General features: G+C 43.1%; 1 long non-coding RNA gene across 1 annotated transcript; it reads left to right on the forward strand.

The window, feature by feature from the left end:
- The first annotated feature begins 276 nt into the window (after nucleotides 1-276).
- LOC146182989 (uncharacterized) lies at nucleotides 277-26,851 on the forward strand. The gene is made up of 5 exons (XR_014708451.1): nucleotides 277-386; nucleotides 1,290-1,432; nucleotides 7,308-7,513; nucleotides 12,917-12,964; nucleotides 26,739-26,851. It is a non-coding gene; the product is annotated as an uncharacterized LOC146182989 (long non-coding RNA).
- Nucleotides 26,852-27,944: the final 1,093 nt, after the last annotated feature.

A 27,944-nucleotide genomic window follows, 5' to 3' on the forward strand; every position in this document is an offset into this window, starting at 1 on the left:
AACGGCAATAATAAATCCGTGAAGGTGGTTGCTATGATGTCGACAAAATTGTCTTGAGACCGAAACGCTGCAACCAAAGTGCTGGCTTATGTTGTGCTATTGTTTGCATCATAAAATATTGTAGATATGCTTTTGATAAGCCCCCAAATTCACAAATGCGATGCGTACGGGTCGTGGCGGCGCTGCCTACCTCCCTTAAGGGCTTATACGCAACCGTATCTGCGTTTATATGTCCTCCTTTTTAGGAAGTGCGCGCTCCTTCCCGTTCCGGGTTTTGAAAAATTAGGGCTATGCAGCTGTGGTCGCTGTGGTCGTGCAGTGACTGTGATGCTGATCTAATTGAACAACGCAGATTGAGAAAAAGAAGACATCGTTTTTGCCAACAGGTGAGCATGATGTCGTTCTTTGTTCATTATGGTGCTGGATGTGCGCGGTGATTGTTTCTTCCTTTGACCACAGTCATTGTTCCATTCACCCCTCAAGAGCCTCTTACCGTAAAAGGAATTTGAACCAACGCTGTCACTTAATTAATTCAGTGAGATAACCTACAGCGATCTTTGCGCAGTCTCTCTTACCCGTTCATCGTTTAGTTGTCAGGGTATTCATGCGTTTCTCAAAGCCAGCATCGGTAACGAACATTTGTTTGGACTATGCGCGGGACTCGTCGCTGCTTCGCAAAAACAGTCGGTATGGGCGCCTGCTTTAAAAAGCGTAGAACAAAGTCAATTGAACAGATATAAAAGAACGCATTAGCGTGATATTAAAGCTTTAGTACAGGCGGATTTAGGCCGACATTAGGCAGCTTTGCGCGATTCGAAATCCATGGCGAAAAAAAAAAAAAAAGCAAACGCTGGGTCGATTGACTTCACATAACTGTCGTTTGTTCTGTTGCCGGCGAGACTGAAGTCTGAAGTCCAATGTCTGCACGTATTTTATCCCAGTGAAACCGGAACCGAAACTAAATGCATTTTGTGTTTATTTCTTCAACGTCGTTGTTAAAGCGCTGGGCCCCGTCACTTTAGTCATTGCCTCGTCTTTGTTATTGCTCGCCATGCCGGACGTCGGCGAACTTCTATGTTTGTTCGAAGCGCTGCTTCAATTGTCAACCGTCGTGAAGTGTGCTGCGTTCAGCGTAGGAATACAACTGTAGTAGGGCGTTCACTCGTGTAGTGCTATCGAAATTTGATATTCCATGTGAAGGGCAATTTCGAGTCTTGCTAACATCTCAGAGAAGTGTGTGTGCTTCATTGTGCTGGGCTCTGTCTAAAGGATGGGTGCTTTGTGTCCAGTTTGAAAGGATCCGAAAGAGGAAGCCGGGACAGATCTATTCAATGTGACTACAGGTTGGACTTGCCAAATATGCAGCAGTACTTTTGCTTAACCTGGATAAAGGCGAACAGCTGTCTGCACGCCTACGCAGTTGTCTTTAGAGGTAAGCTATGTTTACAATATGAATTTAAAGTACTTGTGCACATCGCGAAGTAAGACAAGTTAGAGAGACGACGTATTGTATCGTACTGCTGCAGTATGTGTTTACAGCCTTTTAATAGTGTTGTAGGCGCTTCATTTCAGCTGCCGTAGAGGGGTCACGGCACCTGTGGGTTAACGTCCCGTTAATTTGTTGCGAGAAGGCGTGGCGCAGAAAGGCGACAGCATGATTATAGATCCGGTCGTTCTGTATTAAAAAAAAAATGCTACAGTGTGTGGAATGCTTTTTATGACTTTAGCTTCAGTAGGAGTCAGATTGGGTCTTTTTTTTTTTTTATGTGTGCTGATGTACTACGCCCGTGCTAGCGTAAGTTTGTAGTTGGTGATAAAGATAACAGCAGTATTTTGTGGACAGGAGTACTCAGATCACTTTAAAAGCATGCACGTTTTTGGCTGTGTCTTTTGACTGTTGGATCCATCCAACCTAGGATTACAATCCTGTTGGTATTACAAAGGTAAATTTCTCTGCGTCTGGATTTACGTTTTTCATCGCATCAACTTTTTTTTTTTCATACTTATCTTGTGTCTTGTTGCCTAGACTCTAGGTTGTGGTGCAGAAAGGCTGCAGCATGAGTATAGACCCGGTCATTTTGTATTTTAAAAAATGCTGCCGTGTGTGTGCAGTGCTTTTTGTGACTTTAGCTTCAGTGGGAGGCAGATGTTTTTTTTTAAATTAAAATGCTTGAAGTTCAGCAGCAATTTGCCCACTTCTGTGTCTCATTCTACGCATTTCAGCTCGTGTTGTTCCCGTATTCTTATATGTGTGTTTATGTGTGTTCATGTGCACCCGTGCTAGCTTAAATTTATAGTTTGCGATCAAGATAATAGCAGAATTTTGTGGACACGGGTACTCAGATCACTTTAAAAGCATGCATGTTTTTCACTGTGTCTTTTTACTGCCGGATCCATCCAACCTAGGATTGCGATCCTGTTGGTATTACAAACAAAGATAAATTTCTCTGCATCTGGATTTACGTTGTTCACTGTATGAACATTTTATTTTATGCTCATCTTGTATCTGGTTGCCTAAACTGTAGGTTCTGATATTTTGATTGTGCCAGATTTGTTATTGGCTTTGTGCTTCCTATGGTTTTGGACAAGCATTGACAGATTTTTCTCAGCACGATGGTCATGCTGCCCACCAAAGACAAGTCCCCTTGTCGAGATGTTAGCTCGACTTGCGAACTCAGGCTCCCTACAACCTTTGCTCAGTGCTCTTTCATGCCGTAGACATCTTCTTTCTCTACCTTTGTTTTTATTGATTACATAAAATGTTGAGTACATTTTTTTTTTAATTATTGCTTGAAACAGATTAATATACAGCACAGTAGTGATAGGGGCAAAGAAGACTGATGCAAACAAAGTGCTAACAATGTTGTTTATAGACTTGAACCAGTTTATAGATCCACCAGTTCCAAGATAATATAAAGAAAAGAAAGAACAAACATGTCATGTAACTGTTACATGATTACCTTGTTGCTCCATTCCTTCTCTCTATGTTTAAAAGTATGTTCATGGGCATTTAAGAACAACCATTTTCCACTCAAGTGCATGGACGGATGGTTACAAACTTGAAAAAATTTGAAACTACCTGAGCTTCTGCCTTCAGTCTTGTGTTGGTGTCATAGGATTTGTGCAGAACAGCTGTTCTTTCAAAGGCAGGTGTGCAGTTCTTGCACTTGCTGCAGTGTTTGCTTACCTCATCCGAGTTTCGATCTCTGAGTTTACTTGAGTTATATATATCCTGCTCTCCGAGACCTCACTTCTCAAAGGTGGAGTTCAAGTATGTTGAAAGCAACTCCAAAAACCTTGATCTCCATCTTTGTTCATACAGTGTGAAGATCATATTATCTGTCAACGAAGTGGAATTTGTATTGGTACATGTGTTGCGCCAGTCTTGAGCGATATATATGTCTCTCTGAGACTGCAAGTTTCAGGATCAGTACACCGAGCGCAATGTAAGTCATGGTATTTAAGTTTATGGATGCCGTCCTTGCAGTTCTGAATGATTGATGTCAGAGGATATTTTGAGACATAAGTGTCCCAAGTTGTAACCATGTTCACTGTCTGCACGTTAAAGTTAATAATTCAGCGCCCAGCTGATGGCCACATTAGGTGTCTGGAATTGTGCTTGCATTTTGGCCCTAAACATCTATGCTGAGCCTGGGAGCTAAGGGGCAACAAGCTGGTTCTTGTGCATGCCTCGGCACATTTGAAACTAGTAAAGAGACCTAGTATGTTCTTGTTTGATGAGCGCTCTTGAAAAATTATGCATGCGCCAACAGGAAGATGCATTTCAGAGCTAACTGCACCGTTTTAAAGAAGCCAGGTATACAGCGAATCTTTTAATTGCTGTAGCAGAGAGCTCTCTGCTTTTAGGAAGCAACCCAAAGCAGTCAGCTGTCAAAGGAAGGTGTTTATGATACTGTGTTTACAGACTGGGCAGAATGAGAGAAAGAAGATGGCTACACGGTTTAAAAAGCATTGAACAGGGGTTGAAGGAGAAGCCTCAGTTTGCAAGCCCAGCCAACGTTTTGACAAAGGGACTTCTCTTTTGTTGGCTCAGCTTGCGAACTGAGGCTCCCTCTCAAATCCTGTTCAGGATGCTTTCATAATGTATGTACATACTATATCACACAAACTAAAAAAAGATTGGAAAGAAAGCATAAACTGTTGTTGTCTTCTCTGTGTCAAAGAAATTGAACCAGTGGTGCAAAAAAAGGTAATTCTGAGAGCATTGTAGAACCCGTCTGTGGGGCCAAACATTGCCCATGCCAGCTTACAAAAAACAAGTACTTCATTTCCCTGTCATGTGGAAATATCTATATCAGCCAGAGGAAGGTGTCTAAACACTAGGTTACAAGAGACTAGAAGGATCTGAAAGAGGTAGACTTGGGTATGCTCAGCCAAATTTGCAGCATGTGTAAGAACTGCACACCTGCCCTTGGAAGAACAGCTGTTCTATACAAGTGCTTTGACACCCCCACATGAGTAGTAGCAAAAGCTCAGGCCTCTTCAAATTCCTTCGATAAGTGTGTGCACCTGAGTAGAGTTGTTTTTGAGCACCTGTGAACATGTTATGTAAGATTGGCAGGAAGGGGCTGTTGATCATCATGGGCATCAGAAGAAGGGTGCAAAAGGAGAATTTGGCCGCCACCCCCGCCCGCTATAGGATGCAGTCGAGTTAGTTTTTCTTTTATCCCTCTCTAGTTTTTCCTCCCCCCCCCCCCCCCCCTTTAAGAAAAAATTCCTGCCGACACCCATGTTATACCAATGTCACACGGGCAATCTCAATGTCCATTGAGTGAATGGTAATTGACATTTTCGATGGTCGTCGAGATGCACCACTGCCACACGGCAAATTTCAATGGGCATGGAGTAGTGACCATGTCATTCAACAGATCGAGCCATGGGCAACAACATCTAGTGAAAATACGAAGTGAAACAGTATAAAACGAGGCGGATATCACACTAAGGGGTTTTTTGAATCAGTTTGTTCAAAGGCTATTCGAATGCCTCACATCACAGCATAACCCACAGGCACTGCAGGCGAGCAACACCGGAACGACGACGAATTATTTGCATTTGTCGCATTCGTTTTGTGCCAGGATGCCGACAGAGCTCGGTGGTTGTCTTCATTGCGTTCGTAGTTGCTATCGTGTAAAGCACATATGGGGCTCTCCGTAGTCTTGGCTGTCGCAAAGCATGGTAAAAGGCAATCATGAGCAAAACGCTGTGGCATGCGGTGCTGCCATATAAGAAAATTATCAGTTTGTTTACATCTGAACACCGCAGATTATCTAGAATGATCATTTTGACTCCCATAAAACTGGTTGACAGACTGTTCATTGTCAACAATTTAATCCAGAAGACTTTTTGTTTTGTTTTTCTCTTGTTTTTCACCTTACGGTGAATGCAGGGCTCCTCTTAATGTTCCTTGGCATGCCAGTGGTCATTCTTGAACCTTTTGAGTCAATACTGATCGCGTTCGAGCATCATTGAAAACTGCCGTGTGGAAATAGCTGAACCCCATTGAGCTCAATCTCCATTTGCCTCGATGAGCATTGAAACTGCCCGTGTGACAGCGGTAAAACTGCCCGTGTGACAGCGGTATTAGTGAGCGCCTGTGTTTGCATCTGTCTTTCTTGTCCCTGCTACTACTTGCTGTGTTCCTCTGTATCATGAATCAACATGCTAGGCAGTACATACTATTGATTGAAGCTGCTTAAATAGCTTTAACCCTGTATTTTTACGTCTATATTCAGGCCAAATGGTGGTCCGAATTTCCACATTATGTGACGATTAGAGCAGTATGTCTACTTCTCCTGACCATATAGACGTTGCATTTCCCAAATGAAGTATCAAATACATGCATGGGTGCGGGTGCATTGTGTGGTCTTGTTTCAACAAAACACGTTGAATCTATTGTACATGCGTTTCACATTGTCCCCTTAAACTGTTTAAAGCTGCGATATGGGGCCTTTCGTGAGTGGACAAGTGAGATAACTGTTATGTATTGCTCCCTTTTTCAGTTAAGGAAATACTGTTTTTCTTCTCTATGCCATCGTAATACCAAATCAAACTTGCCATGATTATAGCAAAACTTAGTGGTTTCTTTTATATTCAAATTTCAGTTTTAAAGTGAAAAGGCTTGTGGAATTCACAATAATTTGAAGCTATTTTTTACAGCATTTCATTAGGCTTAGTGTTGCTTTCTTTTTGAGAAAAGCATTCTTTGTTTGTTGGTTGGTTTGTGGGGTTTAACGTCCCAAAGCGACTCAGGCTATGAGAGATGCCGTAGTGGAGGACTTCGGAAATTTCGACCACCTGGTGTTCTTTAACATGCACTGACATTGCACAGCACACGGGGGCCTTGCTTTTTGTCTCCACGAAAATGTGGCCGCCAAGGCAGGGATTTGATCCTGCATCCTTGGGAACAGTAGTCGAGCGCCGTAACCGTGACGAGGTGGCTGTAGAATCTGTGGGTGCCGAAAGCCTGTGATCAAAAGTTTACCAGACAAGTTGGCTTTCAATTATGCAGAGCGAAAATGATCGCAGACAAAGGGAACTTTCCATTTCATTCTTTTCTGTTCTCCCACTTTTGTGTGGGAAAAGAACTAAGAATTAAGAAGGTTCCATTGTGGTTTTTCACTAGTGCAAATTGCTTCCTTGAGAAGACTTCAGCAAATGCTGTTTTAAGTGACTGCTTAAACTTCTCGTTTGATTGAAAAGCCGTCAGCGTGGCAGTAGTGGTCGGTGTAGTAGGTCATAAATAATCGGGGCTGTGTAAAAAAGCCATATGACAACTTGTGGTTCTAGTAAATTAATATTTGTTTTGTAGTTGATGACAAGTTAATCAAATCATTGTAATTGTTGAATTAAGTGAAAAAATAAGGAAAGGGGGTTCAGAGGTGTCAAAATTCAAAGAATGAAAAGCCTATGCTAGAGGTGCTAATGAATAAAATTTAGTAATTGATGAAAGAAATAATTGAAAAAAAGAAAAATGCTTTCAAAATCATGAAACTTTATGGAATAGAAAGCAAATGTTTGGTTATGCTAAGAATTGCTGTAGAAAAGTAAAAATTATAAATAAAAAAAAAAGAAAAACATCTGTGTGTGCAACATGCTATCACATCACTCCCTTGAATGGCTAATTTTTAGCATGGGCATGACCACCTGTGATCAACTGTTTGTAATATCTTGTACTGAGCTCTAAGGATGAATGTGTAACTAATTGTTCAAAATGTCACTGAATACCAGCTCTTTATAAACATATTCTACTTTGAGGCAAGATATTGAAGTCGTCCTTCTTGATGCAGGGTCTGGTGTGAAGCCTTGCCAAGCTGCAGCTGCTTTGCACCATCAACCCCACCGCCACTTATCTGGATATGGCTGCTTTGCTGCTCCCAGTGGCCAAGTGGCCATCTACAAAGCATCTGAAGGTGGAGTGCATTCCCTGCATCCAGATTCACTGCTTGGAGCCTGCCCCACCCACATAATCCAGCGCGCTTCTGTGACTAATTAGGTATGCAGCTACAATGAATGTGGCCATACAATAGACTTCTTTACCATAGGTTTGTTACCTACCCTGCTCCAGTTGTGTTCAGATTAGTAATTCAATTTGTGATTTTAATGTCTTGTTCCCTTGGCCTTTCTGGTTGCTACCACAGATTTTCATGACTGATGCATTCATTGCTTTGGTTCACATGCCATATGTCTCTTGGTTGACCTGTCATGAGCCAACCAATCGAAACTGTGAACTCTAAACACAGCTCACCTGTATCCCGTAAGTCCATCTAAAGACCTTTATTGCAGCTACGATTCATACAGAATGCCATCCTAGCTTAACTTTTCCTCGAAGATCTTACATAAATTTGAAAATATGGCTGGCTGTCAGCTAATCTATTCTTTCTAGAAGGTCGATACTGCTGCAAAGAAGACAAGGACAACTGAACAAACACATGTGGCATATGCTAAGTACAACTTTCAGTTATATTTTTTCTTAGGAAGCAGCTACATTACTGCAGCACCTACTTAAAAAATATGGCAAAAGATGAACGCCTACTTGATTCAAATTGGCAGCCTGTTGCTGGGTGCAAGAAGCCTGGATGCAATGTAATGGAGATAAGATACCCCAAATTAAGCAGCTGCAGCATCATTTAAAAATTCATGAGCTACCTAAAAAAGCAGGTGGCAGTGCCCGCAGTCACTGAACTGATAGAATGGGGAGCAACATCAGTAAGGTCAAATGTGGCTGTCTTAGGTCTTTGTTTAGAAGTAAAGCTGAAGCAGTGCTGAATTTATCACGCCATTCAGTTATATGATCACAATTTGTTCCTGTTAAAGATTTTTTTTCCATGTGCCAGAATTGCAGCCTGTGTATAGAAGGTACCATCTTTCATTGTTTCTATTCTTTCACGTTCATACAGTCGGCAGTCAAATTCACTTTCTCATTTGCCGAATGTATATGCAACCACAGGTAAGAGCAAGGTTGTACACAATATTAGTGGTGCATTCAATGTACAGTTCCTGATTTTCTTATCACATATCTCTTACTTCTTGTGTAAGAGTGTACGGATTCTAAACAGTTGATTAGAAGTGAAAAAAAAAACACCATCTGTGGCCAATGTTTATTTTGTGGGGAATGTAATAGAGATAAGGAACTATTTTCATGCAGTGTCTTACAGATGCATTGTTTGGGCCCTCTTTGTTGGTTGGTTTTACCTTGTGCTGTATACACACTGGCCTTGCAGAAGATGTATTTTCTGGAAAGACCAGGATTAACTTCCTTTCAGCAGACATTATTCTGGGTTTGAAATTGTCATTCATAAACTGTGGAAATACTTTGTTCATCATTGTGGAAAGAAAATTAGCAACTGTCATGTTTTATCAGCTTTTAATGGAAGCTGTAATACAGATGAATTGTTTATTCAGATTCCTTGAATAACAACTTTGAAGGCCAGCTTGAACTGCTCGAGAAAGCAGGTTATGCTGAAACGTCATCTGCAGTGTTGCAGCATGTCTTCTCCAAAATGTAAAAGAACCAACCAGATCCGGGTCTTTTAGTCTGAAGACTGTGCATGAAATAAATTCTTACTCCATGAAATTTCCCCCATAATGGAGATGCGCAACAGGTATGATGTCAAGGTGGTTTCTTCAGCTACTAAACTGCTGGTAATCTGTCCCATTTTGAACAAGAAACAATATATATGTGTAAAGAATAATGGTAGGTTAAAATACACCACTAAGGCTGTGCACAGTATCTTTATGAGCTGCTCTGGTATACACATTGTACAAATGGGGAGGTGCATCAACAGCAGACTGTATGAACATGACTAGGCAATAAATAATGAGATGGCACATTCCTAAAAGAAAGCAAACCTTTGTACAAAGCCTACAATTCTTGATGATGCCAAAGCTAACCCTTGGCGACAAATGATTAAAGCTTTCGATATAATTAATTCTGGGGATAAATGAGTTTCCTCTGAACAAAAATTAGCCTCCTCAGATGGGCATGTGTGACTGCTGTCAAGGCTGTACTATGTGTTTTTACGGCGGCTTAGGCCTTGCTTTGTATACTGCAGAAAAGGTTGCATGCCAACTCGGGCAATGAACTCTGTCGACCTTGTTCTTGCCTGATAGCCATACTTAATCCAGATATGGTTGAATGGTAAGGCTTCAGAGGCCTCTATACAAAGCTATGCAATCTTTCCACTCCCATGCCAATGTTGGGACCACAAAATATTTTGGGAGCTGCAAGCATATTTTGTGAGAAATAACACTGACTAGCAGATTTTCCAAGTGAAACTTGGATTGGTCTCTGTTAGCAGCAGTAGTCGTGTTAATAGTCCTTCAGGAATAAAATGCCACATTTTAGTATATATGTGCCCCTATTATGCATTTACTGTGATGCAATAAGGCCTTAATTATCTGCCAGAAATTTGTTACAGAATAGGGCAACTTTTCCATGAAGTGAAGAACCATGCTTTTAATGACAAGGTTGTCATATGCCTAAAAAAATAAACATTTAACACTAATGCTCTGAAAGAAATTTTTTTTTTATCAGGACATGCTAGCCAACATGCGACGTAACTCTCAAAATTCTTGGATCTGCTAATCTCTGGTATGCATTAGTTTGCATTTTTTTTCAATAATCATTTTAATTTCTAATTTCATCTGACCGACAAGCTCTTAAATGAATACCTAATTTTTATGTGCTCATAACTGAACTAGCTTTGCATGATTACTTACTACCTAGGACTCATTTTCTCAGATGCTAGCGATTATTACTTCTCGTGGTATCTGCAAACTCATGAACTTAATGCGAGCTCATGCATTATGGGCTGTTATTTAAACCTGAGCTACTTAAAAGGGCTAAAATATGTTAGCCAAATTTAATTTTCAGCCAGTCTTCATTTTTTTCCCTCCGACTCCTTGAAGCTATGCAAAGTGGTGCCATTAATGCCTAGAGTTGTTCAGATCTGTAATATTTTTTTAGCATGCATTTTACATGGACGATTTCAAGACGTAATCTACCTGCATGATTCTTCCCATCATAATTCTAACGTATTTCTTTTCTTTTTCTTTTAGCAGTTTCCATCCTGCTTGCACAAAAAATTTGAACTGAATTTACAAGTTTTTCATTGTCAGTGTCTGCTAATGGTACACTTCTGGTGTAGAGAATGGCATACTCCCTTCTATAGTTATTGGTGCAATATTCATATATGCCTTCAAGCCATGTTGAATTAGAGGGCATAAAATAGTGTTACAGATGAGTGAATGATGCAGGTAGAATGAGAGGAAGATAGTTTACACTGTATGAAGGAGCACTGAGCAAAGGTAATGGGGGTACACCCCAGTTCGCAGGTCGAGCCGTTTCGACAAATGGACTTGTCTTTGTCTGGGAAAAGCGATCATCACTAGCAGGGGTTTAAATACGCTTTTGCTTCCGGAGAAGAAAATCTGGGGAGGATGAAAGTGGGTGTGAAGAAAGTAAGTCAAGGAGTGCGGATGGGGAGGATGCCTGAGAAGAAAGTAGGTCATGGAGTAAAAAAAAAAGTTTCTTCAGTATGCATTCTCAGCCTGGAACCAGGGATCCTGTGGCTTGCAAAAGAAATAAAAGCAGCAGTAGCAGCGAAAACTACAATGCCGGGTAGATGATTAGTCACCACTTAAACAGGTTTGTTGCAGATACACCTTACAAAGGGACAGGCTTTGCAAAGGGCCCTGATAAGGAATATATATCTAAGGGGGACAATTTTTAAAACTTTCTGCAAAAGGGGGGGGGGGGAGAAGGAAAAAGAAACAGAATTATAACTGCACAGTGAACCACAGCTGACATGCAAAAAAACAAGTTTGAAGGCAAACTCAAGTAACAAGTGATAAGGAGGAAATGGGTTTGGAGAAACATCTGCTGCTTATTCTACTGCGAGAAGGAATAGAGTATACATGTGCTGTGAATAAACTGTACAAGTAACGCTATGTGGGATTGTTTTCCCGAATAGTTATGATGCAGAAGGAATATACCTGAGGGATTCTAACGTTCCTTTAGAGATATTTGTTCCTGCTGGTTCCAGCATCCAAAGCAACCACATCTTTGCTCTCTTGAAAGACGAGCAGTCATATACAAAAAGACACCACGGTTAAAAGTAATGCAAGCGATTTCACTTTTCACATAAATTCAGGATTTAAGTACACCTCTTCAAACATTGTTTACCTTCTAGAATGGTCCTTCTGTCAATAAACAGCACATCGGAAAGATAGGGCAACCAATGAACATAAGGCTTAATGGCCATCAGGCAGACACAGACAAAAACCTCCCGAAAGCTGTTTCGCAGCATTTAAATCAGAAAGATCATAAGTTCGAAGAAATGAAATTATATCATCTCCAGTCAGCCTTTAAACCTGCAAGGGACAGAAAATATGGAGGTGTATCTAATTCATAAATTTAGAACATTGCAATCAGCAGATAAATATATCTCTAAAGGAATGTTAGAATCCTTTAAGTATATTCGCTCTGCATTGTAACTATTTTGGAAAACAATCCCACATAGCATTAATTTCAGACAACATTCTTAGCACAAAAAATACACGCACACAAGAGAAAAGGAAGGACATGGGACAGGCGCCTAGTTAAGTACAGAATTAATTGTACAGTGTATTCACAGATAGTGTACACTCTATTCCCATCTGGAATAGCATAAGCTGCAGATGTTTCTGCAAACACATTTCCTCCTTATCATTTGTTACTTGAGTTTGCCCTGGCACTTTTCTATAGCATGTTGGTTGTGGTTCACTGTGTGTTTATTATTCTGTTTCTTTGTCCTTCTCACCACCCCCCCCCCACACACACACAATTTTTGCAGAAAATTTTAAGAATTGCCCCCTTTAGATATATATTCCTTATCAGGGCCCTTTGCAAAGCCTGTTGCTTTGTATGTTATCTGCTTCAAACCCTCTTAGGTGGTGACTAATGATCTACCTGGCATTGTAGTCTTTCCTGGTACTGCTACTTTTATTTCTTTTGCAGGCCACAGGATCCCTGGCTCCAGGCTGAGAGATACATACTGAAGAAACATTTTTTACTCCATGACCTACTTTCTTCTCATGCATCCTCCCCCTCCCCAGCTTTTCTTCTTTGGAAGCAAAAGCATATTTAAACCTCTGCCAGTGATGATCGCTTTGCCCAGAGGAAGACAAGTCCACTTGTCAAAACGTTGGCTCAACCTGCGAACTGAGGCCTACCCCCTTTACCCATGTTCAGTGCTCCTTCATACCAGATAAATGGTCATATAGTGAAAGCTCTTTATTTCTGGCTAGTGAATTATATGTGCTAGTTTTTTATTGCACTGAATATCGCTGCACTGTTTTTACAATGCATTCATGAAATGATGCAACTAACAGTTGCATTTTCTCTGCTCTTTTCTAGCCTGGCCATGTGGAAGAGTACAAGACACGACATATTAAAAATAAAGAGGTTTGTTATTTCACTATGTTATTGTCCATGCGCATGGACTTGAATATGCCATGTGACACTTATCCGATAAACATTCATTTCCAAGTTACGTGATTGCTGAATCGGGCCACGGGGCGAGGGACTACGGAGGCGGAAATTTTCTGGGTACCAGAACACTCTGGGAATCCTGGGAACGAGACGGCTGACATGAATGCTCGAGGTTTCGTCAGCCGAGTAGGTGAGCCGGACGTTCCGGGAAGGTCCACGAGAGATGGGCTGGTATCCTTTCATGACGTTACTAATTATTTCAAACTTGAGCGGAGGATTTACCCACCCCCGGACAAGCAATTGGTGAAGGCGCAGGAATGCGTCTGGCGACGATTGCAGACTAGATGTTTCTTCAACCCATACGTGCTGAGCAAAATCTACCCGGACATTCAGCCGGAATGCAAATGGTGTCAGGAATTGGCAACCTATGACCACATATTATGGAGCTGTAGCATAGCACCGCCACCGGCAGATATTATGCGTGATCCTTCCGTCGAGCAGTGGGAGGCCGTGTTGGCCAGCTCAGACCCGGTCGTCCAGACCAGGGCCGTGGAGTGGGCCACTCAGGTCGCCGTCGGCCATGGGTTGATGATCATCTAACACGGAATCGTCCACACATGCTCTTTGACGAAAATAAAGTTTTTCCATCCATCCATGCAAGTTACGGTTTTAAACGGCGACCCCATCAAATGTCAAACACAACACCTGCTGGGTGCCAGGACACACCGACGTAGCGGGGAACGAATGCGCCGATCAGGTAGCTCGAGGGTACACGAGCCGAGCTTCCTCCCACTTGGACGATCTACCCGAGCGAGTCGGCCCTACGTACTCAGATATTCTGAATTACTATAAGGGGGTACGGATCCGCTATCCGCCGCCTCATCGGGATCTAAAACAACAAGAGGCAGTGTACTGGCGAAGATTGCAGACAGGAACATTCCCTAACCTGCATATCCTAAAAAAAATTTACCCGTCACAATATCGGGACACCTGCCCATGGTGTGGTAGCACACTTTCGTTATACCACATCACGTGGCAATGCAGAAATAACGACAGCTTTCGTAAAGACCCGAGTGTGGAACAGTGGGAGAGCCGGCTCTCCAGCGGCAATTTGGATTGCCAACTAGGTCTAATCCAGCAAGCCCAGCGAGTAGCGAAGCTCAGCGGAGCCCTGGAATAGGGGCACCGACCCTGTGAGAAGGCGGAAGATGGAACTCTTCTGCTGCTAGCACAAGACCCTCCTAGAGAAACTAACATTTCCTATCCTATCCTATCCTATCCTTTATGATGTGTGCATGCACTCAGCAGCTTTTGTGGGGACAAGTGCTTCTGGTTAGTTACTGAAGGTTATATAATGAGTATGTGTATTGCATCTGTAATGAAGTGATTTGAGCTGGGCTGGAGACAGCCTGCACTTTAACATGTGCACTGCATCTTGGACCATTGGTGGGTCATGTCATTTATTGATGCCATGCTGCCGCAATACTGGATCATATGCTGAAGCATTGGGCAGATTGTATTGTGAGGTCTCTTTGTATACCTCTCGATAAAATCTCCTACATCTTAATCATAATGCCCAGTATTTGTGGCTACACAGCATGAATAAATTATGTGACTCACTGGTGACCAACTAGGTAGTGAACATGTTAATATTCAGGTCATTTCTGCTTCAGCTCAAATGACTGTTACGGAGGTAATACACTTGTGCATTGTGTAATCGTCAGCAACAAGAAAACCGAAGCCTTTCAGTACCAAGCATACAGAAATCGTCATATGAGGTCAACGTAGCTTTCCAGAAACAAAACTGGAGCATCTGTCTTCGGAGAAACAATTTCATTCCGCGAACACTTATACGAAACCTCCAATTACCAAGCACACAGAAATTGTATGTCGTGCACGTATGGCCGTAATTAGCATACGGAAACCTCTTCGGCAACGCATTACCAACGGGTTTTTACGTAAAGTAGAGCTTTTTTTTTACAGTGTGTCTGTGTGTCTGTGCCTTTCACAGGCGGATTAGTGAGCAGCTGATTGCTAGAAACATAAAATTCTGAATTCAAGGCACATTTCGTAAATCAGGAAAGTCAATTATGCAGATAAACTGCCTACTGATGTCACTAGTCATACCCTTGTAGCCATGACATTTACGTCAGGTCGCTTAACTGCCCCAGAAAGCAGCTATGGTATTTCAGTGTGAGTAAAGCTGTCCTTTCTGCGCATATGAAAGCTATGAGGTATTACTTTTGCAGCATTTTACGCGATATATAAAGTCCGTTCGACCAAAACTCTGACTCTGTTCCCTGGATTTGAGAAAAACGTGTCTGAAAAAAGTGCACACGTTAATTCGTATCACAGCTTTCATGCTGGACTTTTTTATGCAGTCATCAGTGGGATGTCATACCATTTCACTTGCCACTTAGCATTCGTGTACTGTTCAAATTGGAAGCTTGATAGCAAAGACGATTCGAACCTAAAAAATATTTACTATCGTGGGAAAAGTGGTGAGATCACGGCTGCGGGGCCGCTCCGCGCCGCTGCGATCTCGCGTGCGCGTTCGCTGCGAGACGATACTCGGCAAGACGCACAACTATTCCCTCGCTCTCAGGCTAGTACTCCAGATGTTCAGGAATGGCGCTGTCCAGTATTAATGAAAGAAGCGGATGGTAGCGCTCCGTCCACCCATTGCAGTCCACAGTGGCTAAATGCATTTTAATTTTAGTAGCACTGACGCTTAGTACTTTTTTCACCACTGAAGGATAAGTGGTCGTCTTAAAGCGATAGCATTATAAACACCAGAACGAAAAAATGTCCGTCAGCGTTAGAGGCATTGCCTTTTGAATACTCGAAGCCTTGAAAAACTGAGCAACCCAGACATCTTCCCTCCTCTTCATTTCGAACCATGGCAGCCTCGTATAATCCGGAGCATGCCTCTAGGATAGGACATGAAAGTCTGCTATTCTCTTAAAACACTACTATTATTCCTTTTCTTTGTTATCACTAGGCTGTAATCATTTTTTCATTGACTGTGTTTTTTGGCGCCAGTGCATTTTTGCGGGCTAGGGGCTCCTCAAGCCATCGTAAAACTGCTTTTTTTTTCCTTGGCTTCCTGTACACACTGGTGTATGAATAACAGTGTCAATGAATGAATGAATCCCATTGAGTTCGAAGTCTTCAACTGAAAGGTACACCAACGGTGAGAGGATATTGTCACGTGGTGGTGACCAGGGTCGTTGGCACAAATGAAGAGTCTGTGATTGCACTGAAGAAAACTCTTCATTGTGCTGACTTGCGCCTGCAAAAGAACTAAGCAACTCGGCGGCGGCGATAGCAACAAACGTGCTACATAGAGAAAGAGATTGGTAAAGCGCGGACACTGGGCAAAAACTAGCCCCAGGAAATTACGCGCGACACAATGCAACATCCAGCTTTCTGGAGCTGGTTCATCGATTGCAAAGGCGTTTCATCTGGGGAGTTCAGCGTTATCGACAGGCACAAACACCTTGCTAAAAGGAATTTGAAATATCTGCGCCCGTGGTCCATATAGAAAAGAAAATATTGTTTTATAAATGAGCCAAATCCAAACACCGAAGTTAGGTAAAGCTTTTTGTGCACAGATCCTCTATAGGTCTTACTGTAGCAAAAGGTCCCAGATTAAAAGGCGTGAAAAGACATTTTGCACACAAATGCTGTGAAGTTCGAAAATGAGCCACACCTTTCTGATGTACCCATCGAGATGACCCAAAAAAACTCTTCTCAGACTTCTTTCACGGCTGCAGCCAGTAAGCAATGATGAATCACTGAAAAAAAGATCGTTAGAGCGTTAGTTTCGTTGGGTAAGTTCTCAGTTTGTTGCTGAATTTAAAATGTTAGAGGAAAGTATCAGGCAGGTAAAAAACGATACTAGTGGTCATTCCTGTTGTTGCACCATTTATGAATCTACCATTTCGCTTCGCCTCGTGAATTTACAATGGTTCAGCGAATTTATAATTCTATTCTATACACTAGTTTACATTCCAGTAACCGAAGTGAGAATAGAAGACTTTAAAATTAGCCTTAAACAAGAACATTACAATTTTTTACACTTGGCCGCATTAAAGCACAGTAGTGTCTTCATTTATCACAAATTATATTCGAAATATCTGATATTCATAATATTCCTATTTTAGACATGATGTTTAAAATTAGGCCTTCAAGACAACCCTAAGTTTTTGTCCATAAAGGTAGAGTCAAATTTAGATTTTCAAATCAAGGACAGATTACAAGGGTTCAACGCTGCTGAACCGAATATGGAGCGAAATTATTAGCTGCGGGTGACCGAGCGTTCTTCTCTTTTTCTTTTTCCTCAGCCCACATATAAAGCCCCGCTTTAACCACCCCATATGAACATGCCTTAGTGGCCTATAGGGGTAACGTGAATGCCAGGGTCCTAGCAGGCTGATTTTGACATAACCGTCCCATATGAAACAAGAGACCCAAGTTGGCAGCTCCTGCCAGCTTGGGGTTGTCTACGGGGGTTGTCTAAAGGTCAAAGGTCAAACGTGGTTAGCACCAAGGCTTGAAAGTGCGAGTAGTATATTGCTTTCGCAATTAAAGGCAAATTCAATATTTCATTGCCGATACTGCGAAATGTATTCCATTTGCATACCGTTTTCTCAAAGTTTGTCACTGAGTATCTTCAAGCATTTTTCAAGCATATCAAATATTAGCTCTGGTATCTCTACCGCTTGCGCTTTTGAAAATCTTTTGCTTATTTATCTGTTTGCTTTTTGTTGGGAGTAACTCGATTATATCTAAAAGCTAATTTCATTTATAGCTCCTAAACCTGCCTCAGATCATTGTGGCCTGTGCATTAATCATTTCAGAAGTTGAGTTGTACTTAGCATAAAGCACTATGGCGCAGGCAGAGCAACAGCGTGAAATATTTAGGTGAAAGGATTTCTTAGTTGACTGATGGGTTTTACAAAGCCAGAAACAATGCCCTGAAATTGGGTGGAAAAGAAAGCAACGTAGGGCTGTATATGTGTAGGAGCGTCTATCGTTGGCTTCAAGCCGACACACGACACATCAGTAGGCTAGGCCAGTAAAAAACCCCACGCCCGTTTAATGCACTGCACTTGATAGCTGGGGCTCCAGCAACAGAGTAGTAAAACGGGCGTTGGCGAGTTATCGGGCCGCTTGTATGATAACTACACCTCATGCCTTTTTTCCTCTCCGAAGAAATCAGATTTGATGATGCGCTAAGAAACGTGGCGACAATTGGCATCACATGTCATCCGTTTAGGCTCTGTGTGTATTGGGTTGATCTGCCTCATACAAAAAGTTCTTATGGTCTGGTCTATAGCTTTTGGTACATACAATATTCTATAGCCTGCTAAAACAGGTTATATGGCTTGCAGTCTGTAGCTTTAAATTCATTGACATTTCTATAGACGGCTAAAGATAACGGTATGACTACTAGTCTATAGCTTTGGGAGCATAAACTTTTCTATAGCCAGCCAAAGCAACTTATATCGCTTCCTCCATACAAAAATGGTGTATGTCCTTCAATGGAAAAGTTTATGGTCGTCTATGTCTACCTATGGACAGCTATAAAGTGCCAAAGGAATATCTATAGACAGCCATAAAAATTCTATACCACTTTGTTTATAGCTTCTGAACGATACAAAATCTATTTAGCTAACTATAGAAACCCATATGTCCGCGAAGCTATAGATTATTTGTTATACAGATATCTTTAACTGTTTATTGAAATTTGAATGCCTCTAAAGCTGCAGACTGCAAGCCATAGAATCAGTTCTAGCAAGCTATAGGAAAGTTTATGCTCCTGAAGCTATAGAATATTAGTAATACAATTATCTTTAGCTCTGTCTAGAAATTTGAATGCCTCTAAAGTAACAGACTACAAGCCATAGAATCAGTTTTAGCAAGCTATAGAAAAGTTTATACTCCGGATGCTATAGAATATAAGTTATACAGTTATCTTTAGCTGTCTATAGAAATGTGAACGCCTCTAAAGCTACAGACTGCAAGTCATATGAGCTGTTTTTGCTGGCTATAGAATCTTTTATGCTCCTGAAGCTATAGATTACTAGTCATGCAGTTGCCTTTAGCTGTCTATAGAAATGTGAATGCCTCTAAAGCTGCAGACTGCAAGTCATATAAGCTGCTTAGCTGGCTATAGAACAGTGTATGCTCCTCAAGCTACAGACTAGTAGTCATGCAGTTTTATTTAGAAATGTGAATGCCGAATGCTACAGGCTGACCCACGTATAAAGCCCCGCATTAACCAAGCCGTATGAACATGCCAGCTCTGATACTAGTGTCACGTGGGGTGTGACATAGCTTCACGTGGGTGCGGCCGCGCTACACCGATCGCTTAAGTTGGTAGCCCAGCTCATCCTAGAGTCACGTGGGTGCGGCCGCGCCAGACTGAAGGCTCAAAACCTTGAGTAGTATTGCTTTCCCAATTAAAAATAAACTGCGGAGACTAGTTATACTTCTGGATGAGTCTTATCCTATCGAGCGTCTCCATTAGAGAATGGCCAATCACAAGGAGAATCGTTGCAACTTCACCGGCTGCGCACCACTTTACCTCAATGCAGAAAATTGAGAATCCCGTAGTGAAGCTGCGCAAGACATCCAAGGGCAAGCCAATGCTTCCACAGCAGCATGGAGACGAGGTACGAGTTCGAAACGACCGGCAGTGATCGCGTAAAGCGTTTGTTCTCCTGAAGGTGGCTCCTCGATAGCTCATCCTAACAGACAATGACCGCCTTCTAAGGCGTAATCGACAACATATACTGTGAACACAAAAACTGCCACATAGTCGACGACAGCGACGACGACGAAGTAGACATCGACCCCTAGGACATCCTCAAGTCCTATAATCGCAGGCGGTCACGATCAGCCACGTGATGGACATGTTACAAAAACTTAGGTCACAGCATCAGGTGCGGCTGCTGAAACAAACACTGAAACCCTTCCATACTGCAGGAGCTGCCAACTTGGGTCTCTCGTTTCACATGGGACGGTTATTACAGAATCAGCCTGCTGGAACCCTTGCATTCACGTTACTCTTATAGGCCATTAAGGCACGTTCATACCGTTTGGTTAAAGCGGGGCTTTATATTTGGGCTGAGGAAGAAGAAAAAGAGAAGAACGCTTGGTCACCCGCAACTAATGCTTTCGCTCAATATTTGGTTCAGCAGCATTGAACAATGGTAATTTTGTTTTTCAAAATGCGCTTCACTATTTGTACTCATTTGTACTTAGTATTTCAGAATACTAAGATTCTAGGCAGAAGCGCCAATGTAAAATCTCGGCTTGTGCTAGAGGCCTTCCATGTCAAAATATCTGATCGCTGTGCGAGTGACGCGTCTTTGCAGATATATGACGCTGAATGTGCTTTTCTTGATTCTGCGTGCTCTAATCAACTTGCAGTTGCTTGGAATGTGAACCTGTACCATCAGTGCATGCTCCTATTTTACTTTATATTCCTCGTGTACGCACCCTAATAAACAGTTGGTAGTATATCTTGTCAATCGTCGTGTGTGTTTTCTTTTCTTTTGTCCCATCCAAGTATTTGCGCTAATTTCTTTTTAAAGTTGTACTCATTTTACGGCCACACTTTTCGACCGTGGAAATTCAGGGCTTCACGTAATCAGGATGAAGTCACATCGGCGTGCAATATCCGCGAAATCTTGGGAAGCGAATTGAGGCCCATTGTCAGTACATAGTTGGGCAGGATTTCTCCACAGTGCTAACATAACAGAGACATTTCGTAATTACTTCACGCGCATTGCTAACAGCAAGCTTCACGTTTGGAAAGCTAGAAGGCGCATCAAACCACATTACGTATATATCACCAGTAAAGTAAAAGTAAGTTAGGTCAACAGTATCTCCTGCTGGGCTAGTTGGTGGGACATTGTTTAACCAAAGGAAATACCGTTTTAAGTTTTTGACGAAGCGCACAGAAAGACGAACGGGACAGCGCCTGTCCCGTTCGTCTTTCCGTGTGTTTGGTCAAACCTTTAGCGCTGTATTTCCTTTGGTTAAAGTGAGAGAAATCGATTTCTACCTAGTATCACGGCTCCCCAAGTGTCGGCCACAAAATAAAAGGCTCGAAAGGTTGCTTGTACGCATACTTGTGGCATGCGCTGTATTTGCGAATAAGCTTCCAAATAGCACTGCCTATGCTCGGCCAGAAACTCAGACCATGAGCTCTGGCCTTAATCGTTTTCTGTCCAAGATGTTCTGCATGCAACTTTTGCAGCATTTTTGCTCCCATTATTTTTGTACGAGGACCTTACATTCTTGCAGCAGTATTCCATCACTACCGATTGTTCTGCTACAAACGGTTTAACGCTCCTTCAATCTTAGCTCCTTGAGTCATCTGCTGCAAATCTTTGGTCAAGTATCTTTGCCCACTCTCAGGTTATGACTAGCAGCTTACCGGTATCGCTCAAGAGGAAAGTATACAACAGTTGCATCTTACCTGTAGTCACCTATGGGGCTGAAACGTGGAGGCTAACCAAGAGAGTTTTACTTAAGTTGAGGACAACCCAGAGGGCTATGGAACGAAAAATGGTAGGGGTAACATTAAGAGATAGGAAGCGTGCAGAGTGGGTCAGAGAAGTAACTCAAGTTACCGACATTCTAGTGGAAATTAAGAAGAAATGGGCATGGGCATGACATGTGTGAAGAGAGGATAACCGATGGTCGCTTAGGGTAACAAACTGGATTCCAAGGGAAGGAAAAGCATAGCAGAGGGCGGCAGAAAGTTAGGTGGGCGGATGAGGTTAAGAAGTTCGCAGGGGTCAAGTGGATGCAGCTAGCAAAGAACCGGGTTAAGGGGAGCAATATGGGAGAGGCCTTCTCCCTGCAGTGTGTGTAGTCAGGCTGATGATGATGATGATGGGTCCGCTAGTACCTCACTTAGGAGGTGTCGCTTTCTTGTGTCCTTACTATGCTGGAGTAGAATTGCACAGCATGAACTCGGACGTCTTCAATTGATTAGAGGCCTGCAGGAAGGGCAGGGGCACGGAAGAGCATGTAGCCAAAAGCTGGTCTTTGCAAGGGAAAGCTGCACATCATAATGCTATCAGAGAAAATAGACAAAGGATCGCTGTAATCTTGGCAGCATATCTTGTAGCGGTTACTTTATTAAATATACAAAAGTAAGAGAAAGTTGCCAGCATACATGCAAAATTACTTTTAAAAATAAATAACTTACATTACTAATATTTTGCTGAAAACTGCAGAAAACTAACATACAGTACTGATTACTGTTCTCAAAAGTAATGAAAATATATTACAAGTACTTATATTGAGTACGTGAATTACTTTTAAGTTACTTTCTAGCTTTTATTTAAGCAAAACTAAGTAAAGCTCTAAACAAAACAGCTTGTCCTCCAGACGCGAAGCACACACATTTTTTCGTCTTCCCGCCAAATTCCATCCCAGAGAGGTATTCCTTCGCTTTTTCCTACAGCACTTGCTTTGCAAAACAAAACGGCTAAAAACAACAACAAAAGCGAAAGCATGGTCGAACGATCGTAAAATGAACGGCGAACCCAGTGTCTTGCTGGCCCGGAATTGTCTCCGCCATTTGAAGGGCCCGTAGAAGCAAGGTTATTTATTGCTTCCGCAGTCGAAAGAATCGACGTCACTGCTCAATAAGGCTCACTGCTCAATAATGTTTAAGACATATTGGCTCACACCATGGACCCTTCCGCCTATCTCTACCAACACCAATCCTCCCTCGCCCCTGTGGTGACGAGTGTAACCGGGCACCAGTGTGCCTTAGCCGACGAAACAGGGAGGGCCATTGCACCGCGCTCACATTTAGTTTTACACCAGCCTTCTTGCACCGCCTCTCTCTTCGGCATTTCCTTGACGCCCTGTATCCTGCCAATCGGAGAATGCTTGCAATGGCATAGCCACACTATGGGAACCTACTGCACACGAGGTCTCAGACGCACTATTCTGCTCAATTCTGTCTCCTTTTGCCGCTCCGTTACGCTGGCTTCGGCTTTCCGTACGCCTTCCTGCTTTCGCAGTACTCTACATTATTGTCTACTGCAGAAGTAGTGGCGAAATTTAATAAAAGTTGGTTGGTTGGTTTGTTGGTTTGTGGGGTTTAACGTCCCAAAGTAACTCAGGCTATCAGAGACGCCGTAGTGGAGGACTCCGGAAATTTCGACCACCTGGGGTTCTTTAACGTGCACTGACATCGCACAGCACACGGGCGCCTTGCTTCTCGCCTCCATCGAAAAGCGGCCACCGAGGCCTTGGATTCGATGCCGCGCCCTTGGGAACAGTAGTCGAGCGCCGTAACCACTGCGCCACCCCGGCGGGGTAATTTCGAAAGGAAATAATTACTTTTGCTGGAAAGAACAACCGAAAAAGTAATTCATTGCATTGCTAAATTGCCATACCTAAGAAATAATTCATTACATTGCAAATTATTGCAAAAAGTAATTAAGGGACAGTAATTTCGTTCATTACTGTAATTAAATTACTGCCATGTCCATTTGCCAGCACCGGTATCTGCTATCAGATATCTGAAGCTATCTGCTATCTGTTAGCTCCAAGTACAGAGGCACAAAGGTTCAAGCACAGAGGTATACAATCCGTGCCCGTGCTGCATCAATGTCAGTGTTTACGACGCACGTACGCGGCACACTTAACAAAACCTTGATGGCCAACGTGAGGCGATCGGCCGTTATTGTTCGTAGTGGCATATCGCCGTTATTCTTTTTTGTGATCGCCTACAGAGGCCTGTGATCCGTTTCATTGGCAATCCTTCGGCCATAGACCAGCTGGTGAAACTTTTCGCATGGAAAACCAATTTCGAGGGTTTCTTTATCGATTTGAGAGTACCGCGTTTCGCTATTGGTTAGCGCTTGCAAAGCGTACATGACTGGGCGTCAATCACTCTCATGTTTTAGCAAAAATACCTAGTCTATCGCTAGCCCTGATGGGTCAGCCGAAATTTTTGTTTCCTTCTCTGCGTCGAAGAAGGGGAATGAAGGAGCTTTTTCATTCTTTCCAATCACGCTGATAAACTGGAGCCCAGTCGAAAACAACGGTTGCTTTTACCAACCTGCGCGGCAGGAAAGTTTTATCGCTCAGTCGAGGCAGATACTTCGGAAGTAGCTAACGACCCCTAGCATTCCGCGTACTGCATTTTTGTTTTGCAAGTATGGTGTACCTCGAACGGTTCAAAGTAGATCAGCGCTGGGCAGAATTTCATGTTCGCTGATGACGTCACCAAGAAACTATTTCTTTTACACCCAGGACGCACTTTTCACGCTTGAACTTGACTCCAGCGTCTTCTACCCTTCCTATTGCGGCACGCTGGCGCTCATCAAATTGATTGCTGTTACCTTAGATTAAGACATATTCGAAATTGACATGCACCTCTGGTAAAACTTCAAAAAATCTCTTTTGACATCTTCTGCAACACCTGACTGGCGGAAGATATCGCGAAAGCGAGAAGAAAATCAGTAGCGGCCGAACGGAGTTACAAATCTGCATACCCGTGACGTGGCTTCATCGATTGGAATTTTACAGAAGTCAGAGTTCGCGGCGAGGCAGCAAACTAATTGTGCCCCAGAAAGTTCGCACTCAGTATCTACACGTCCAGTAATCAAGCAATTTTCGCGCATGATGTCTTTACTTCTCGTTGATACACGCACACCCAGAGCCTTCCTTTCTTCCATTCTTTTTGCGTTGTATGACATATGGACCTACCCACTCAGTGGGTAAATCTACTTTTTTTAATAACAGGCGCCTTCTCCATGCGGTTGGGCCCTTCATGTAGTGTCTCTCTTAAAGAGAAGGGTACCTTCTTGGCCGGTTGTACCACTGGAACCGAACCAGGTAATAACGCCATCGTGTACTGTCGTTTCAAGCAGCCAATTTCACGGAAAAGGTGCAGGGTAGTTTGCTCTGCGAGGCACGAATCACCGCGCCCATCGTGATTTACGGCGGCGACAGCTGTTGGAATGAAGCCAAATTGCAGGCACGTTTTAAAGCCAAGGATTGCTTCTCAGCAGTTTTTCACATTTCACAATAAAAAGAGTTTGTCTCGTGCTTAGCTCATTAACTCATTTTCTTGAACGCCAACAGTGCACTTCTCACGAATAAATGTGAGACCGGCCTGCTCAGCTGCTTGCAGACCCGACCGAAGGCGTACATCGTGCTCCTGCCGGGAAGTGCCCCAGACTAGTATGTCCTCGGCGTGCACTCTCACGCCAGGAAGATATTCAAAAATTTCATTTAGTGTTTTTCGAAACACTTCAGATGCCGACGAAATACCGAAAGGCATCCGCAAAAAACGATATCGACCGAACGTTGCAAAAGTACAAATCCTGGAGGTTTCTTCGTGCAATGGGGTCTGAATGAACTTCGAGTTTGCTTCAAGTCAAGCGACCATTAATGGCCAGGGATGCTGTGACGATGCCGACGTGTTTGAGTACAATGCCGTATAGTAGGCAGTCACGACCCTATGCTCTTGCGCAGAAACGTTCCTCTGCGGACGAGTTGAAAACTTCTGAGGGGAACAAGTTTGCCTGGCAGCCCGAATCAACTTTGAAATGGACTTGTATCCGGAATTCTGGCCTTGCGTCATCAAATCTAGCACTGCTTGCCTATTGACACCACATATCCTGACGTCCAAAACTTCGCCTTCCATCGTCATCGCCTTCCAGTTCTTCCTGTATTTGATTGACTTGGCGATTTCTGCAGCATACCGAGAAGTGGTTCATTCTGTTGCGGGCGTAGCAGCGCTTCCCTTAAGCTGGGCATTACCCTGGCGCGTATCCGGCTGCATTGCTTACAACAAACCTGCATTCTTTTACCTGGCTCGTTTCTTGCGGTGTAGTCTACTTGCAGACTTCTTTTGCGCTATAAAGCATTCTGCTGTGCGGCATCCTGCGCGGCTTTGCACATTTATTCTGATCTGTGCAACATGAGACTCTTATGCCGGAGCATCTTCTCCCTGGGCATCGTACTATTCTGGAAAACAGCCTGGCCACTTACCATGGATTATTCGAGACCACTGAAGTTACACAGCTTAGCTTGATACCCGGGTCTCATGCAAAAGGCTCAAATGGTTCGGCCTTGCCTTGCACACAGTTACAAAACTCGTGTCTTTCGTAGATTTCGTTTTCATTTTCATAAAATTAAGGGTATATTTTTAACAGCGTATCCTCATCATCTTTGCGCTCACCTTCCGCGAAGCTGAAATTGTTCAGACTTCTAATGTTTCGTGGCCGGCAGCGCTACAATGGATCGCCGCTTTGACCGCCGCTGTCGTTGGGCTGTCGGTGGATATCGCTGTCAAGAACAGTACCAGTTTCCGCTTGAATACAAGCTAGAATCTTCAGGCATTTACTGTCAGCTGAAGTGGTTCCGACGGTTTGACGATGTCCATTCCTTTGGCCATGGGAACAGTCCTGTTCGGCAGATGAGGCCACTTCTGACACCATGTATTGTTGGACTCAGACACTCGACAGATCAATAGGTTAGGCCACAAACCAACCGTTTACTCCACTGCGTTTGATAGCTGGGGCTGCAGCGACAAAAAGGGAAAAGGGGCGTTGGCTCGGGTCGGGCCGCTTGTATGAGAACCACACTTGATACAGTTATCAATGCAGAGTAGTTAATTTTAGCCTGAAGATGAGCTTCTGCCATAAAGGCAAAAACATTATCTTACACTTCACTGCTTCTCCCCAACATGCAGCGCCCCCAACAAGCCCAATCCAAGGGAGGCCATGCTAGAGGGAAGACAGCCATCGAGTCCTTCGGTGGCAGCCCGCCCTTCTGGGTGTAGCATCTTTGAGAAGGCCCAGAACGGTAAGCATGTGCGGAAACGAATGTCTTGTTGAGTCTATCCGCGCGATCGGTAATGACGCGACAGAAGGCGCATTTTCAGTGGTTACCTGGGAGGGATAAATGCATAGGTATTAAAAGGCCAGGTGGAGCCTTACCAGAGATCTATTAACTGCGTTGGAGGGCCTAGAAAATGTAGTGTACGTCAGCAGGGGTTCGCTGAGTTTTGGTGTTAGACATCGAGCTCGGTAAAGGGTTTAGACAAAGCGTTACGATATATAAATTGAAGACCACGCAGAAATTATAGAGCGAAAAATGGTAGGTGGAATGTAGTGAAAAAGGAACCGTGCACGATGCGTCAAAGAAATAGTTCGAGTCAATGCCCACGAAACACATAACGTCTAATAAACTTCTTTAAACAGCTCTGGAAGGCTACAAACATCTTGTTCTGGAACAAAACCTCTCACAGACGTCGAAGGAAAGAAGTTTCCTGGAAAACTTCGTTAGCACGTCTATACTAAGACGCCTTTTCAAAGACGTCTCAGGTATGTTTTTTTAGAGACATCAATTAGATATTTTTCCAAAGACCTCTCAGCGATGTTTATTCAGAAACGTTTCACAAATACTATTATAGAAATGGTTTACTAACTTCTAAAAGTCCACAAAAAATACTCCATGTTTCCCCTGTTCAGAATGTTGAATCCCTATTCAAAGAATGTTCACGAGTCACAGCGAACATTTTCTACGCATGGTTTATTGCAGCCACGGAATTAAGCAATAATTATGGCACAAATTGTTAGACAGCTTTGCATCACTCCAATGCCTCAACTTGATTATTTGATAATCAGGAACAGAAGGTAAGAAACCGCTTTAAAATAACCTCGAACTTTGAAACTGCGGTTCGTTCTAGCGGGAACCAAAGCCCCGTCATTTACGGTCCAGCTAACCTACCGCTCGTAAGGCTGCACTGGGTTGCACACCGGTCCTGAAAGACGAGGGGAGGCATGCGAATGACAACACTTTTTTATGCTACGAATGCCTCTTCATTCCAGCTTGCCTGGCCAACACTAGAAAGCCACCGTATTGCCGCTCGTAAGGCCGCACTGGGGTAGCATAC

The sequence above is a fragment of the Amblyomma maculatum genome, chromosome 7 (genome assembly GCF_055883805.1).
Source record: "Amblyomma maculatum isolate TAMU_Amacu chromosome 7, ASM5588380v1, whole genome shotgun sequence".
In the NCBI taxonomy this organism is placed as follows: domain Eukaryota; kingdom Metazoa; phylum Arthropoda; class Arachnida; order Ixodida; family Ixodidae; genus Amblyomma; species Amblyomma maculatum.